Source organism: Palaemon carinicauda, chromosome 21 (genome assembly GCF_036898095.1).
Source record: "Palaemon carinicauda isolate YSFRI2023 chromosome 21, ASM3689809v2, whole genome shotgun sequence".
NCBI classification, from domain to species: domain Eukaryota; kingdom Metazoa; phylum Arthropoda; class Malacostraca; order Decapoda; family Palaemonidae; genus Palaemon; species Palaemon carinicauda.
The window spans coordinates 100125867-100143986 of record NC_090745.1 but is presented as its reverse complement, the minus strand read 5'-3'; the positions used below and the strand labels follow the sequence as shown (position 1 = coordinate 100143986).

Sequence of the window (18120 nt, the reverse complement as noted above, 5' to 3'; positions counted from 1 at the left end):
CCCTCTCGGATAGGACTGTTGAGACAGTAGTCATCCTGGAACTGAAGAACAAGGGGGGGATATGTTGTATAACGACATACGGGAAATTATGCAAAAATGCTAAGACTCTGGTCAAATGAGCCTGTTAATGATTAAATACTAAAGGATAAAAAACCCTCCAAAAAGTGACATTAAATTACAAATGCACCTACTCTGCAATTGTACTTTGACAATGAAATGGTGTTCATCTTCAAGTTAAACAATACTTTTCCATTTCTTAGAACAAATTCCAGAAATTAAAGTATCATATTAGCCCGAAGAATTGACTCGACCTTCCACTTAGTAACGAAACCCAGAATCAGAGGGAAAGGTTAAGGGGCCTTTGGCCCAAGTAGAACTATACTCAACCAATTCAGATTTTCCATGCCCCATGGTCTCTAGAGGGGAGGAGGGTGGGTCTTAAACTTATATAACCAGCCGGTAAGTATATTCAAAAATTCATTTCATTATGAAAATATAATTTTTAAATATAACACTAACCCGCTGGTTATATAATGGCTGATTGGTGGCGGGGTCAGAGACAGCTGCATAATTGGAAATTCACCTAGAGTTACATAAACCACTTAAGTGGGTCTCACCTGATAAGGAAGCTGACAGCAATGCTCTGCCTCATTTTGTCTGCTATCCTTAGATCCAGCGGTCCACCCAGGGGGCTGATGATCTCTAGGAGCTGTCAAACGGTTCAATAACCTATAACATGACAGGTACTCAACTAATATCCTTGTTCCGGGCGCTCTCTAGGAACAAAATGACCACCTGACTAGATCAAAGATTACGGAAGATTGCCGACCAATCTTCACGTACAATCATAAAAATATATATAACAGTTCCAAGAGAAGAACAGGGGTACTAGGAATTTAGGGAAATGTAGTGGTGGATGTTTCACCTACTACTGCACTCGTTATGAGTGATCCCAAAACGTAGACATCCTCATAAAGAGACTGGATATGGTATAAGTAATACAAGGCAAATACAGTACAGGATTACCCCTTCACAAGGCTGTTTACGCGATGCTTTCCAGAGAACAGTGTAGTTTAAAAGTTACAGAATTTCCAACAGCTCCAACTTCATGAGTATTTACTCTTTCGACATCTTATGATCTGTCACACAACCGTGTGAAAGAACCTTTGTAATTAAAGTCTATACGAGATGATAGGGTGTTTTAGACATAGATAGCGCAGGCTTCATGACCGTGCACCAAAGAGTCATGAATAGACTTAACTTCTTTGGTCCTGGCCTGATAAAACTTAGTTTTAACCGGGCAAAAAAACTCTTCTCGGCCCTTCACAAACCAAATTCGAGAGGATAGTGATCCCGAAAGATTTAGGCAATGGATGAGAAGGACGTTTGTTAATGACCAAGAATCCAGGTTGCAAGGCGCCTATGGTTTAACCATTGTGAAGTCCATGTTCTTGCTAAAAGAGGGAACTTCACAGACTCTCAACTATGGTAGACTTACTCAGAAAGTCTCCAAAGTTAGGCCTTAAAAAAGAAACCACGTGTAAAGACACGGATCTGTCACTACCACGAAATTCCAGAACAAACCCTAAATTTCAGGCTGGCGCATCTTGCCGACGCCTCCAAGTCATCTCAAATGATCCGAGAAGATCTATAAGGTCTCTATTTGATAGATCGAATCTTCTGCATCTGAAGACAGCTGCCCGCATACTCCTGTACCCATTGATTGCCGAGGAGGAAAAATGTGTTTTCTTCTAAGGTCTAAGAAGAAATAGGCCACTTGTGTTAGAGTTACCAAATGAAGAGCCGGCTTTAGCTCTACACCACTCCAGAAAACACCCTAATTGGGTTGGAAAACCTTATGGCAAACGTCCTTTGTACAAGCGATAGCCTCAGCTGTCTCCTTCGAACAACCCTCTAGATCTTGGGGGTTTTCCGAAAAACTGGAGGCAGCTAGACCTAAAGCTTGATGGTTTAAAATAAAGCGTTCGTGATCCTGACATGGGGAAAAAGACTAATGCCATGCTTCCAGCATGCACCCAGCATGGTTCCAGCATGCTGCCTACGCTCAACATGTCGTGAGAGAATCAGGATCTAGAACAGCCTCCCAAAACGCATCCATATCGGTTGCAAGAAACCGAAATTAGGGCTAGGCTTGTTGAAAAGAGGCATCAACAACGTGAACCTCATGCTATGAGGTTAAGACCTGATAGTGTGTAACCAGCAAGTGTTCAACAAACTTAAAGCCAAAGCTTGACGCGAGGGAGCGTTAGCTGCAAGGCCAGAGAGACGCGAAGGAGAGACAATAGTCTGTTTATACTGCTGTGAGAAAAAAAGACTTGACTGTATGCGTCTAGCATGCGACCATAATGTCGCATGTGCTTGCATTTCCGTAAGGTGTCAGCGTGCTGTATGTGTTCACCTTGTCATGTGGATACAGCGCTGTGTGTGTGTCCCGCTTGTTGTAAATCTATAGCGTGCTGCGAGGAGGCGACAGCATAGCATCCGGTCATTGGCAGAAAGACGTAACTGTCTGCTGAGAGTTGTCCGCGTGTAGCATGCGTCTGCAAGAGTGATAGTCGCGCGTCCCGCAGACAACGAAGATGGGACCACTTATTGAAAGGATCAATTTTGACTGTCAACGTCCAACATACGACCAGACTGGCGTCTGCGTTTGTGACTGCGTGAGGGAGAGACCAGAACTTGCGTCTGTGTCTGTGTGATGTCTGCATTAAGAGAAAGACCAGACTGCTACAAGCCCCCGCTCTAACGCTTCTCGTAACACTAGCATATCTCTGCGAGGAAGCATTACTAAGCATAGGAGAACTATGCTTTCTGACATTAATTGGAAAACCATTTCTTTGGTCTATGGTAGTCCTTAGACTTTTAGGAGAAAATTTTCCCCAATCCGAGAATCGTAAACGCTAAACAGATGAAATTGACCTCTTTTAGCTCAAACCAAATTTACACTTGCGGGGTAGCGTGTGCGCCAACTCAAGCGTGGGCCAAGGCTGGGAGAGAACATCAACCGCAGTCCTGTGAGCGACCTGGGAGAGTCCCTATGACATTTCAAGCGCGCCTTGTGCGCGAACTGAACGTATCCAATGCTGTGAGATACAGTCAACAGTAGTCACTAGACCTCAGAAGAAAGTACTAGACATTTCCCCAAACTGGGGGAGAAGTGTGAACAGAAGCAAACTGAGCACCTTTTCTGCCGAAGAACTGTGTCTTACAAGATTCTGGTGCTGACACGTCGCCTTCTTCCGCAAAGAAAAAACTTCCGGCGAACATTAGTTACTGCAAGAAAAGTTATTAGAAAACATACAAGTCCTGAAAGGTCTTGGACATATTAATTGGTGACTACCAAGAATAGGTTTTGCGTCCTTCGACGAGGACAAAGTCTTTCCTTCCTGAAAGTGCGTCAGATTCCAGAGGAAGAGCTAGGATTGTATGTGACTTGTCTGACTTCTGCTTCTCTCGCGGAAGAAAAAACACACTCGATTGCTTCCTGTTTAAGCATCACAACACGCCTGCTGCGAGGGTAAGTTCTGTTCGCATGCATACATGACGAGTAACTTCCTAGCCTGGTAGACAGGGAAAACATAGAACGTCATTCTTGTCAGGGAACTGCGTTCTAACACGCAGAAAAACGTTACAAGATCCATGATACCATAGAGATGACGAACTGATCGTTTCAAGACATTCCAACTTCGCTCTTTTCAAGATACTATGTCACATGGTTGTGATGTCATAGCTCGACAATCGTAGGCGAAGAAAAGAGCATTACTTCATCAATCCAAAGTGGAGAGGGAACGTCTTGGACTACATCAACAGTATCACTCGGCGGAACAAACGTTTAATGCACAAGGTCCGCGAAGCACCTCAGCCTACCGACCTTCCTTCTCCCAGGGGTTGGAATGTAAGGAAGAGGTATAGGACTAGGGGCAAGGTGCACTGTGCTATGTTTACGAGTCACTAACAAGAGCGGTTTAAAAACATAATACATTAAATCATAAAAGATCTGCCCGTGGTGGGAGATATACTTTAACTTTCTATTCTCATAAAGGCCTTCATGCCCTTCCTGCTGTTGCAGCTGCAGGCGCTGCATCAATCTCTACAGTAAGGTTCGTTATTTTTCTGAGAATGATTTAATGTTAATTTATATATTTATTTTTATATCAATTTACTAAGCCATCGTTCCCTAAGGAGCCCTTTGGGTTAAAGCATCTTGCTTTCCCAACTACGGTTGTAGCCTGGCTAGTAATAAAAATAAAATAAGACACACCATCAACTCAACTAGCGAAAACTCTGAAGTCGGAACGAGGAGCAGCAGGTAAAAAATATGAGGGAAACTCTTTAGAAAAATTCTCATGAGTTTCTGAAAGTTATTCCCTTCCTTTTACAATCTCTATCCTAGGAAGAGAAGTCTTGATTCTTAGGAATCCACTCCTTATGATTCTGAATTCAGACCTCAATGCTTAGAGGTTTTAATTCTAGTTCTCCTAACCAAGAATTAGCCCAGCAGGCCTTGGTTCGAGAATATAAAATCTTTCTAGTTAAGATTTATTTCTTAATATAGCGCCTGGAGCAACAATAACTCAACACTAGACGGACATGGTCAGGTAGACATCAAAGTCTATTGTCATAGGTAGCGAAGCGTCCACACTGGCGCTGAAGCGTCCACACTGGCGCTGAAGCGTCCACACTGGCGCTGAAGCGTCCACACTGACGTGGCGCTTCGCTCCATTCCGTTGACGTTCCGTTTCCGTTGCCGCACCGTTCCGATGACGCTTCGCCGGCTCTGCTGCCTGGCGAACGTTAGCGCGTCAGGATAGACTGATACTAGGCGCTATGACCGGTCGGTTTGCGTTGAGCAAGTAATCGAAGCAATGCATCCACTTTCTCCCACCGTTGAACATTGCGGTTGGTAGGCCGCCTGTGCGACAACGAGTCCTCACCGTTAGAGACACGTCGCCTGTGCGACCCTGTCAAAGACCGGAATCGAGACACCCAACCGCACTGTTAACGGCAGGCTGAAAAGACTGCATAAACGAAGATAGATGCTGTTTCATGCCTAACCGCAACGATTAAGGATCAACCTTAGGCGAAACGTATTCAGCATTATCTTCGTCGATCCATACCGCTTGCCACTGTCGAGAGACGACACCCATCAGGTGGAGGTGGCGGCACTGCGTCCGCGCCGCATGAAACGTAACACACGCAGAACGAATCTAATTTAGTTTTCAGCTTAGCGCGTATGATGTTTGAAAACACTAATACCTCACTTTATCTATAGCGAGGGTGAGCGTTCTGGTGATCGACAGAAAACGCTCGAGGGGACTTCAATTCCGGTCTTAAAAGACTGTAACGCCTGGTTACCCTCTCGATTCCTTTCGCCGTTTGACTTAACTTCTCCCCTGGGTCCGGGAGCTCGACAGAGGTCTAAGGCTCGGATAACGACAGGTCCGAATAGAAGCACTCTCCACTGAATAAAATTTACTGCATAATTTATCGCTAAAAAATTTGCACTTAACTCTTTGGTACAAAGATAGTTTCATAATTACCTGAAAACCAAATTATACACTCTCAAACAAAATGAACTCTGTAATTCTGTCACTGGTTTGAATAGGAATTCAAAAGCACCGAATCCCAAATAAATGCAACAAAATAAAATATCACCTTAATAGATATATTTATAAATTAAAATAAACCCTTAAATTAAGGGGTTCCAATAAAAGACGAATCATCACTCGCACCATTGGAACATCTACAAATAATATACGAACAATTTTAGGATACCAAAAACCACCAAGGCAACGACGATACATAGAATCGTGAGCTACATCGATTGTCAAGAACACTGCATCGAATAAAATAAACTGAACTGTAACTTCCTTTAATCTCTAAGGAAAAAATACTGAAAGGACCAATTAATTGCAAAATAAAATGTTCCTTTTATGTAGTACAACTTAAAACTTGAGAAGTAAGAAGAATGTATGATTCATAAAATCGCTACAATATATTGTAATATCGTAACGATACTGAATACTGCGTAACAAAAATAAACTGAACGCTAGTTAATCTTTGCAAACAGATCGAAGATTATCTAAAGAAAACTGTTAAAAGGATATTTTCTCAAAATAATTCTTTTAATTTAATTTATAACTTAATACTTTAAAAGCATATTCACTTATCATTCTCTGTAAAAAAGCAAGACAGACTTTTAGCCTACGGAAGAGGCTGTGACGTCATCAATGGACGAAATGTTTACATTCTGGCCTTCTTCTTTCGTGAGGTTTAAAATAGATTGAAAAACCTTCTAATCCTCCTTTTAAGTTATAAATACGTGATCACAGATCAAATAAAACAAATATGTGAAAGCCAAACCTCAAAAACGTTAATACATCACCAAATAGCATCCAAACAGAGTAAGAAAACGAGAGAGAATTTCCAATAGAACAGCCAGTTATGGCGACAGGAAAAATCTTTATTGGTTGAGTATAGTTCTACCTGTAGTACCGCGAAGGCGCTAGGGTACACCTGGCATGTCTGCGTTAAGCCGCGCGAGATTTTGAATTTCCTGCCGAGGCGTCAGGGACTTAAGCCATTATATAACCAGCGGGTAAGTTTTATATTTAAAAACTTACCATAATCTAAACTGACTAGTATTGGTAATGAGAAACGGTCAAAACACAAGCTTTTGTTTACCAGGACTTGCAGAACACATAGGAAATGTGATTTTCCCTCCCATTTTAGATGGAGTTCTTCGTAGCTGTGTTCATCATATTACAACAAATACCTCCTTACTTAATTGAGATAATGATTTAGGTGGGTTTACTCGCAATTAAACATCTCATTACTCCTATATTCTGGCAGGCGGAACATATATCGCTGAGTAAGTTAGCCCTCCTGGGCTAGTATTTCTGCGTTAATTATCAATTATATAAATTTCGGGGGTGAGTTGTAGCTTCGCATCCCACCCTCTGTTTCAACAGGGATTTTACTTTTCTATATTAATGTTAGTATCACTATTACAAACTAGGCTATAAACCTAGTTGGAAAAGCAAGATGCTATAAGCCAATGGCTCAAACAGGGAAAAATTATATTTTCCTTATAAAATAAATTTTTGAATATACTTACCGGTGAATATATAATAGCTGATGTCTCCGACGGCCCGACAGATTCCAAAAACTCACGAGCGATCGCCATGAAGGTTGCGGGTGTGCCCACCAGCGCCGACTATCGGCCAGATACCGCATATACTTCTCAACCACTCCAGTTCTACTCAGTCCGCTGGGTCTCTATCGGGGAGGAAGGGAGGGCCTTTAATCTTATATATTCATCGGGTAAGTATATTCAAAAATTCATTTTATAAGGAAAATATAATTTTTAAATATTAAACTTAGCCGGTGAATATATAATAACTGATTCACACCCATGGTGGTGGGTAGAGACCAGTATTAATACAATAAAGGCGTATATGCTCAAGAGTTTTTTGACAAATTTTTCATAAAGTCCCAACTTAAGTATAGGTACCTGGTAAGGAAGCTGACTCTGATGATTACTCTGCCTCATTAGTCCGCTTTCCTCACGAAGCCCAGCCATCCTCTCAGGATGCTGAAAGACTCCCAGGAGCTGTTATATCCAGGGCGAACACCCCTATAACAGGACCTCATCAATACCCTTAATCTGGGCGCCCTCAAGAAACAACATTTGACCACCCGCCAAATCAAAAAGATTGCGAAAGACTTCCTAGTCTTCCGTACAACCCAAGACAAGATTAAAAAACATTTCAAGAGAAGATTAAAAGGATATTGGGATTAAGGGAATGTAGTGATAGAACCCTCACCCACTACTGCACTCGCTGCAACGAATGGACCCAGGGTGTAGCAGTCCTCATAAAGAGTCTGGACGTCTTCTAAGTAAAATGAAGCGAACACTGACTTGCTCCTCCAAAAGGTCGCGTCCATAAGACTTCGAAGAGATCAGTTTTGCTTAAAAGCCACCGAAGTTGCTATTGCTCTCACTTCGTGAGTCTTGACCTTAAGCAAACAACGATCTTTCTCATTTAAATGAGAATGTGCCTCCCGGATTAAAAGTCTAATAAAGTACGATAACGCATTTTTAGACATGGGCAATGAGGGCTTCTTAACGGAGCACCATAAGGCCTCAGAACCACCTCGTATTGGTTTAGTTCGAGCTAAGTAAAACTTAAGAGCTTTAACGGGGCACAGCACTCTTTCAACTTCATTACCTACGATTTCTGACAGACTAGGTATTTCAAAAGATTTAGGCCAAGGACGAGACGGCAGTTCGTTCTTGGCCAAAAAACCAAGCTGAAGAGAACATAGCTTTATTCGTAGAGAAGCCGATGTTCTTACTAAAAGCATGGATCTCACTGACCCTTTTAGCCGAAGCCAAGCTCACCCAAAAAAAGTGTCTTTAGGGTAAGATCCTTCAGGGAGGCTGAATGTAATGGCTCAAACCTGTCTGACATTAGGAACTGTAGGACCACGTCTAAGTTCCAAGCAGGAGTTGACATACGACACTCCTTACAGGTCTCGAAAGACTTAAGGAGGTCTTGGAGATCTTTGTTATTTGACAGATCCAAGCCTCTATGTCTGAAAATAGATGCCAACATGCTCCTGTAGCCTTTAATGGTGGGAGCAGAGAGGGAGCGAACATTTCTCAGATGCAGGAGAAAGTCCGCAATTTGCGCTACAGAGGTACTGGAAGAGGAAATAGAGGAGGACTTGCACCACTCTCTAAATACCTCCCACTTCGACTGGTAGACCTTGATAGTAGATGATCTCCTAGCCCTCGCGATCGCTCTGGCTGCCTCCTTCGAAAATCCTCGAGCTCTTGAGAGTCTTTCGATAGTCTGGAGGCAGTCAGACGAAGCGCGAGGAGGCTTTGATGAAGTCTCCTTACGTGAGGCTGCCGTAAGAGATCCATCCGCAAGGGCAGACTCCTTGGGACGTCTACCAGCCATAGAAATACCTCTGAACCACTCTCTCACGGGCCAGAGGGGAGCAACCAACGTCAACCTTGTCCCTTCGTGAGAGGCGAACTTCTGCAATACCTTGTTGATGATCTTGAACGGCGGAAATGCGTAAGCGTCCAGGTGAGACCAGTCCAACAGAAAGGCATCTATGTGGGCCGCCTCTGGATCTGGGACTGGAGAGCAATAAGTTGGGAGCCTTTTGGTCAGCGAGGTCGCAAAGAGGTCTATGGTGGGCTGACCCCAAGTCATCCAAAGACTCTTGCACACATCCTTGTGGAGGGTCCATTCTGTAGGGATCACCTGACCTCTCCGACTGAGACAGTCCACCAAGACGTTCAATCTCCCTTGGACGAACCTCGTCAACAGTGAGATGCCTCGATCTTTTGACCAGATGAGGAGGTCCCTTGCGATGACGAAAAGAGCGTGGGAGTGAGTGCATCCTTGCTTTGAGATGTACGCCAAGGCCGTGGTGTTGTCCGCATTCACTTCTACCACCTTGTTTCGAAGTAGACTCTCGAAACTTGTCAGAGCTAAGTGAACAGCCAACAGCTCCTTGCAGTTGATGTGAATGCTCCTCTGATCTGTCGTCCAAAGACCCGAACATTCCAGACTGTCCAGAGTCGCTTCCCAACCCAAATCCGACGCGTCTGAAAATAACACGTGGTTTGGGTTCTTGACTGCCAGGGACAGACCTTCTCGAATACGTATATTGCTGTCCCACCAGCTCAGGCAAGTCTTGACTGGTTCGGAGATCGGGATCGAGACCGCTTACAAAGTTTTGTCCTTGTTCCAATGGGAGTCTAAATGGAACTGGAGAGGGCGAAGGTGAAGTCTCCCTAGAGAGATAAACTGTTCCAGGGATGATAGCATCCCTAGGAGGCTCATCCAACTTCTCACAGAGCAATGGTCTTTCTCTAGCATGAGGCGGACTTTGAGCAAGGCTTGCTCTATCCTGGTGGCAGTAGGAAAAGCTCGAAAAGCTAGACTCTGTATCTCCATCCCCAAATAGAGAATCGTTTGGGAGGGAGTCAGCCGAGACTTCTCTATGTTCACCAACAGGCCCAACTCCTTTGCAAGATCCAACGTCCATTGAAGGTCCTGCAGACAGCGATGACGGGACGACGCTCTGAGCAGCCAGTCGTCCAGGTACAGGGAGGCTCGAATCCCCGACAAATGTAGAAATTTTGCTACATTTCTCATGAGCCTCGTAAAAACAAGAGGAGCAGGGCTGAGGCCGAAGCACAGTGCTCGGAATTGGTACACCACATTCCTGTATACAAACCTCAGATACGGTTGAGAATCCGGGTGTATAGGAATGTGGAAGTACGCATCTTGCAGGTCGAGAGAGACCATCCAGTCTCCCTCTCTGACTGCTGCTAGAACGGATTTGGTGGTCTCCATCGTAAATTTTGTTTTGACAACAAAAACGTTGAGAGCACTGACATCCAGCACCAGCCTCCAACCTCCTGTATGCTTTGGAACTAGGAAGAGACGGTTGTAAAACCCCGGTGATTGAAGGTCCGAGACTTTCACCACCGCTCCCTTCTCTAGCAACTGAGACACCTGCAGATGTAATGCCTGTCTCTGACTCCTCTCGATACCTGGGAGAGAGGTCTATAGGGACTTTTACGCGAGGAGGTCTCCGTACAAAAGGTATTTTGTACCCCTCCTTTAGCAACAAAACAGACTCCCGGTCTGCACCCCTCTTCTCCCAGGCCTGCCAGAAGTTGGTCAATCTGGCCCCTACCGCTGTCTGAGGACGTGGGCAGTCAGACTCTGCCACGGGAGGACTTAGATCCTCTCCTCTTACCTCTCTTACTATCGGCACGAACGCCTCCCTTACTGGGAGCTCTGCCACGAAAGGGCGGAATAAATCTCGTTGCTGGAGTATCGAACTTAGGTCTAACGACATAAGAGGATGAAGGAGCAGCCTTACGCGCTGACGTAGCCATCAAGTCATGGGTATCCTTTTGTACTAGAGACGCTGCGATATCCTTAATCAACTGCTGTGGGAACAAGGCAGACGACAACGGCGTAAAGAGTAGCTCCGATCTTTGACAGGGAGTTACTCCTGCAGACAGGAACGAACAAAGTCTCCCTCTTCTTAAGGACTCCTGCCGTAAACGTAGCAGCGAGTTCATTAGAGCCATCACGGATAGCTTTGTCCATGCAGGACATAATTTGCACAGATACATCACGGTCAGCTGAAGAGATCTTCCTGCTCAAGGCTCCAAGCTACCAATCCAAGAAGTTAAAAACTTCGAAGGCCCTATAAATCCCTTTGAGGTGATGATCAAGGTCTGAAGAGGACCAGCAAACTTTTGAGCGTCTCATGGCCAGATGACGAGGAGAGTCTACGAGGCTTGAGAAGTCTCCCTGGGCAGAGGCAGGTACTCCCAAGCCGAGAACTTCTCCCGTGTCATACCAGACGCTCGCTCGAGAAGCCAGTTTAAAAGGGGGAAAAGCAAAGGCTGTCTTCCCCAAACTCCTCCTGGTCATCAACCAGTCGCCTAGTAAACGCAAAGCTCTCTTAGAAGAGCGAGAGAGCACTAGCTTAGTAAACGACGGCGTCGAAGTAGCTAGGCCCAGCGTGAACTCTGATGGAGGCGAACAAGGAGCAGCAGTCACAAAATGGTCAGGAAAAAGTTCCTTAAAAATCAGCATGATCTTTTTAAAATCAAGAGAGGGCTGAGCAACTTTAGGCTCCTCTCCATCTGAAAAAGTCCCCAAAGGCATATCAGTTGGAAGGGGATCAGCGACTTCCTCATCCGACGGAACTTCGTCCGACAACTGCCGAGTCTCGTGATACGGAGAGACATGCCGAGGAGGCAACGCTTGACAGGCAATGTCAACAAGCGACGGGGCAGCAGCAACAGCTGAGGAAACGCCGTCACGCCGCGGCTGTAAGGAAGTCTTGTGACTGACAAACAACAACAGCTTGAGTTGATTGTCGTTCGACATCACGTCGCGACTGCATTGACTGCAGGGTCTGAGTAGGCAAAACAACTTCCAACTGCGGTGACAGACGCTCAACGTCACGTCGAGGCAACGGAGTCGGTCGGCGAACGTCAGTGCGGGGCTGCGGTGGCAGCTGCTGAACGTCAGTCCGAGACTGTAGCAAAGGGGGTTCCACGTCACATGACTGACGTGAATGACGAAGAACACGACTAGCATCGCGTTTCAAAGCACTGGAAACTTTAGCACTAACATCAAACGGACGCGAAAACACTCGTTTAGGCGGCTGAAGGCCAGAGTCACGTTCATCGCACTGGCGAACCGCAAGCAAAGGATCATCATGAACCCGTTCATGCTCATAATCTTCCATAAGGGAGGAAAGCTTAGACTGCATGTCCCGCAGGACAACCCACTTCGGGTCAACGGGAGTCGGAACGGGCCGTGACGTCGGTAACGTCTGCGCTGGCAAAACCCTTGTCTCTACCGAGACCCTCGGACTCGGTGTTACGCTTTCGCTTAACAGGCGAACAGTCATCCGATGACTGCAAGTGGTCAGAGCTGCCCCAATGGCTACAGCCAGGACGCTGGACCTGTCCTGAAGGGACTGACTTGCGCTTTAAGGGCCTAGATACCTTGCGCCAAGGTTTCTTATGCGACAAGTCGTCGGAGGACGAGGAGAACTTAGTCTCACCCGTCTTATGGTAAGGACGTTCTCGACGAGAAACGTCTGATACCAAAGAGGGAACGTCTGTACGCTGGTTTACACCTCTCGCCCCCTTAAGTCCTACGACATTACTTCTCCCTGGTGCAAGGGAGCCTGAAAGAGGTCTCGGACTAGGGGAGCGACAAGCACGAACAGACGAACCCTCGGTCGCAACACTAAACACATTTTGCGCACTTTTCACTTTACCACTTAGATTTTCTGCTTTCCCACTTTGACACTTCAACAACTTAACATCGGACATAAGTTGGTTTCTGTCCGAGGCTAAGGACTCAACCTTTTCGCCTAATGCTTGAATCGCTAAAAACATATCCCGCATAGACGGTTCATGAGTGCTAGCAGGGGGTTCAGGAACAACCACTACAGGGGAAGGATTAGGTTCAGGGGCATGGGAGGAGGAAAATTCCAAAGATCTAGATGAGCTTCTCCTCACCCTATCTCTTTCAAGCTTACGAGTATACTTTTCATACTCTAGCCATTCGAATTCCGACAAGACCACGCACTCCTCACACCGATCTCCTAATTGGCAGGATTTACCCCAGCAATTAGAACAAACAGTATGAGGGTCGATAGAGGCCTTGGGAAGACGTTTGTTACAATCTCTCGCACACTTGCGATATACAGGAGAAGGGTCAGCCATTTTGAACAACCAGAGAAAATCCAAATCAAAGCCAATTTCATCAACAAGAAACACAAGCCAAAAAAAGGGTTTCAAGAGTTTTATTGAAGAAACACACCAACACAGCAAAAGCCAATAAAACAACCAATACAAAGTACTTCACCAATTAGGTAGAAAACTCGAGGTCTAAAGCGAGCGGAACCAATGTTGTCGGCGACACCGAAAGAGAAGAACTGGAGTGGTTGAGAAGTATATGCGGTATCTGGCCGATAGTCGGCGCTGGTGGGCACACCCGCAACCTTCATGGCGATCGCTCGCGAGTTTTTGGAATCTGTCGGGCCGTCGGAGACGTCAGCTATTATATATTCACCGGCTAAGTTTAATATTTAAAAATAGCAAAGTGAGGAAAGGAAACAAGGAAATAAACTACAAAAGAATATAACATGAAAATAATATACTTTAAGAATATTAAATTTGATCTTTCACATATAACTATAAAACCTTCAAAATAACAAGAGGAATAAAAATAAGATAGAACAACATGCCCGAGTTTACCCCCATACAATGGTTTGATTTTGGTGTCCTCCTCCTAGAAGAGCTTCTTACCATAGCTAAAGGGTCTCTTCTACCTTTACCAAGAAGAAAAGTAGCCACTGAACAATTATATTGCAGTAGTTAACCCCTTGAGCAAAGAAAAATGGTTTGGTAATCTCAGTGTTGTCACGTGTATGAGGATGGAGGAGAAGGTGATAAGAATAGGCCAGACTAATTGGTGTATGTGTAGGCATAGAAAAAAATAAGCCAAAACCAGAGAGGGGGATCCAATGTAGTACTGCCAGGCTAGTCAAAGGACCCAATAACACTCTAGCAGTAGTATCTCAGCAGTTGGCTGATGCCTTGACCAACCTACTACCTAAATATATCAAATACCTTTCTGCACTACTATGATACATAAAATAAGGGTTATTCTTATAATATATACAGTTTTCCAATATTGAAAACAAATGAAGGCTTAGAATAGAAAATGAGGTATTATAAAAGTTTCAACAAAATTCGGATATCTAATATTTTAACTTATATATTTAGGTAAATATATAACACCTCAATTTCTAGACAAATACGTGAACTACATATTTTTCCTATTCACTATCTTGTGTTTTATGCATTTCTAACCATGATTGCTGGGCAAACCACATGTTCATGAGTTTTTGGACCCCCATATATAATGACAATTATGGGGGACCCCACTGGGAAACAGATATTTTGGGTGGGTTAAAGTCCAAACCGAGTGATTTGCAGCAATAATAGAGCTCAGAAATTCAAAATAAACACAAGAAAAGAAGTTGGAAAAATATATGGTTCATGTAAGTGGATGAAAATTAAAGCATCACAATTTTCTAGGATTCTCATCATGTCCTTCTAATGGTTTTGTTCCAAAGTGACTCGCTTTTGCTCACAAATAAAAAATCTCATTGCTCTTATGTTCTGGCAAGCAGTGCATGTTGAGCTGCACTAGCCCACTCCATTGGTCAGTATTTTAGGGTTAATATTTACTTCCATATAAGTAAAAATAGCTATATACTGAACGGAGAGCACTTGCATCAATCAATTGCTGACATGGATTGAAACACATTAAATTTCAAAATACTGTACTTCCCTTAAGTTCCTTCTTGAAGATGTCTTTATGTGGTGGTGGTTTAACTTAAACTGAAGGGGAGGGTTGAAAAAAAAAATGGCGGTTGCAGAACAACATCCGAGAACTTGTGCATAAATATTTGGAAGGCCCTAATTGGTTAAAAAAAAGCCAGGTAATGAATATGTCACAGAAAAGCTGGCCAAAGCGTGTGCAAGCAATGCATCCGCAATAACTCACCATCAGTCTCCCAAATGTAAACAATGGACTTAGAGAGAGAGAATTTTAATCGACCTATACATTAGTTATCATACCCCACCCACTACTGTATTCAACACATTGAGAAAAATAACAAACGAGCCAGCACTCCTTTTTCTATAGAGAATTTCAGTTTCGCTAATAATTAAAGCACCATATATTAACCTACAGTATATTTGAAAACTATAAGAGATTACTCGAGTGCCATATGTACAGTACATGAGATCATGATGAGGGTTAGATGGTGATGATTTATGGTCTTTGCACTCCCCAAGAGAGATTAGTTCACCAAACATTCAGCTGGGCTCCACAAGGCCCTAAAAGAGTTGGAAGACCCAGGCCTACATGGGTGAGGACTATGAAGCTCAAAGTAGGAGATGATGATTGGAGAAGTATTTAATTAAAAGCTCAAGATATAGACACGACTAGTGAAATCTAATCAAGGCCCTTTGCGTCAATTGGCATAAGAGGAGGAAATGAGGATGATATTTTTTAGATTCATAAGAAAAAGTTACTCGACTTCCGCAAATTAAGGGTTACGGAAATATTAGACGATGAAGTTTGTATAACTGATAATTAACACCACAATTCTAGCTACTCGACTTCCGCAAATTAAGGGTTACGGAAATATTAGACGATGAAGTTTGTATAACTGATAATTAACACCACAATTCTAGCCACTGGGAGCTATGCGTGTAGCAAAACAAAGTCCCTTCCGAGGGTATTATTATTTAAGTAGACGGGACAAACTTTACTTAAGTAATAAAAAAAAATTGGGGCTTGTATAAAAAATCTACCGTTTTCTTAAAAAATGGCCTTTATTTCCCTTGCAAATAGTTAGATATACCCTAATACATCTTACGGTAATGGGGGCCACCCAACGGGAACCGGGGATTAAGGGTGGCGAAAATTTACGAGCGAATTAATGAATAATAGTAAAACTAACCTTTTCCTCATACATTCTTAAAGGTTGCATAATAAATTCATGAAAAAAGGCACAAAACATGGGGCTCATCTTCCCCCGAAATATTCGTTTCACTCTTTTGTTTACTTTTTACAAGTGTAATGTTTTTACACCCGTTTGTGTGTTCATGCATAGTTTCTTGCGCAATTACGAGTTTATACTTACTGCGCACAAGCCCTCTACTGGCTGCGTTACTACAAGTTATTACTTCCCGTGCACAAGTCTCCTCCTTGTTGCTCCATTCCAAGTTTATACTTCCTGCGCACATACGTCATTTCCCTACCATATGATGAAGTTTACCATATTTGGGCATGAATGTATGCTGGAGTGTGATGTATACAGTTCTGTGACACACCCCGTTTTCTCTGATAACACTTCAGTTCCTTTGTAGCTATGTTGTGTCAGGTGTGCTTTATGAAGCTCAACATAAGTGTAATAGCTGCTGTTTTTTCTATTTCAATGCTTTAGCCAAGTTTCAGCGAGGTGAATAATTTTTAAAAATCTCATTGTTATCCCTCAAAGGTTAAAGTGTCCCAAGTGCAATTTTTTACTTAGCATTTAGGGAACACAAGCACATTTTCTACTGGAATGCTTCTGCAAAAAAAAAAAAAAAAAAAAAAACCGCACGACGTAAGTGTCAATCATGAGGAAGGAATTATTCAGGATCTATTTTGCCATAACACAAGGTTTTATAGGTGATTTACTTAATCATAACGTAGGGATTTATTTGTGATTTACTTCAAGTTAGTGAACTGGGAAGGGGGATCCAGGGTATTGTCCCATGGCTAGGTCTGTGACCTAGGAAGGGGGGAAGGGGGTTAGGCCCCAAGCTAGGTATGTGGCTTTGTTACTAAGAAGTTAGGTTAGGTGGGTTTGTTAGGTTCTGTGCCCTTTAACTAATCTCGAAACTTTAAATAATCACTCTTACTTTGTGACCTTGGAAGGAGGGTCCGGCTAGTGGTTGTGACCTAGGAAGGTTTGTAACCTGGGAAGGGGAGTTGTGGGGGGGGGGTGGCCTTACCCCAACCAAGGGTTGTGACCTGGGAAGGGGGGTCCGGGGGTTGCCACTGGCTAGGGGTTGTGACCTGGGAACTACTAGGTTAGGTGGTTTGGCTAGGTTCTGTACCCTTTTACAAATCTTAAAAGTTAAATAATCACGTTTGGCCAGTTATCAGCCACTTACATGAACCATATATTTTACCCACTGTTCATCTTGTGCTTATTTTGCATTTCTGACCATTATTATTGCTGCAAACATTCGTTTAAGACAATACCTCACCCATTAAAAACATAGGTTTCCCTTGGAGGTCCCCCTAATTGTCTTTATCAGGTTGTTTGCCCCAGTAGGAAAAACATATGGTTTATGTATTTGGCTAGAAATTAAAGTATCACATATTTACTTTCAAGTAATTAAATGGAATGTCAGAATGCCTCAACGTTATGATTACATAAAATTACGATTAAACTTGTTAACCTACTGGATATTAGCTAAATAAAATTGAGGCCTCGCGGCCATATTTGTCACTCATATAGTAGATTGGTAATGCTACACCAATGTCAATGACATATAGCAGGCCAAAATTTCGAATACATTCTAAAAAATCTCTAAACCTATTTATTTTGACTTACGTTCCACATGAAGAGAAACCTTCTCTTTCCACAAACAAGTAGATCGGCGTTACTTTGACGTGAACAGAATGCCAAGGAGCTACCTGCTAGAGTGCAAGTACTGTCGCGTGTCGACCAATGAATGATTAATGGCCGGCCAACCGGCAACCAACACAACGGTTCCAGTAATATTCTACCCGATTCCATATATACAAAAAAAAATTATGAAATTAATTTTGGCTTTAAAATCCCTTCTTTAAAATTATATTTGTTGCTTGAGTATATACTCAATATAATAAATTTAAGTTTCATTGGATTTCCATAGTTTTAGTAAGTTATTTTACTTTTAGAAAATCGTAA

The 18120-nt window shown here is 43.3% G+C and overlaps 1 long non-coding RNA gene across 1 annotated transcript in view; it reads right to left on the bottom strand.

Moving 5' to 3' along the window:
* Nucleotides 1-17887, bottom strand: part of LOC137614722 (uncharacterized) — a 51760-nt gene extending 33873 nt beyond the window's left edge. Inside the window, exon 1 of the long non-coding RNA XR_011039135.1 lies at nucleotides 17782-17887. This is a non-coding gene — a long non-coding RNA (uncharacterized lncRNA). The remainder of the gene's footprint in view (nucleotides 1-17781) is intronic.
* Nucleotides 17888-18120: the final 233 nt, after the last annotated feature.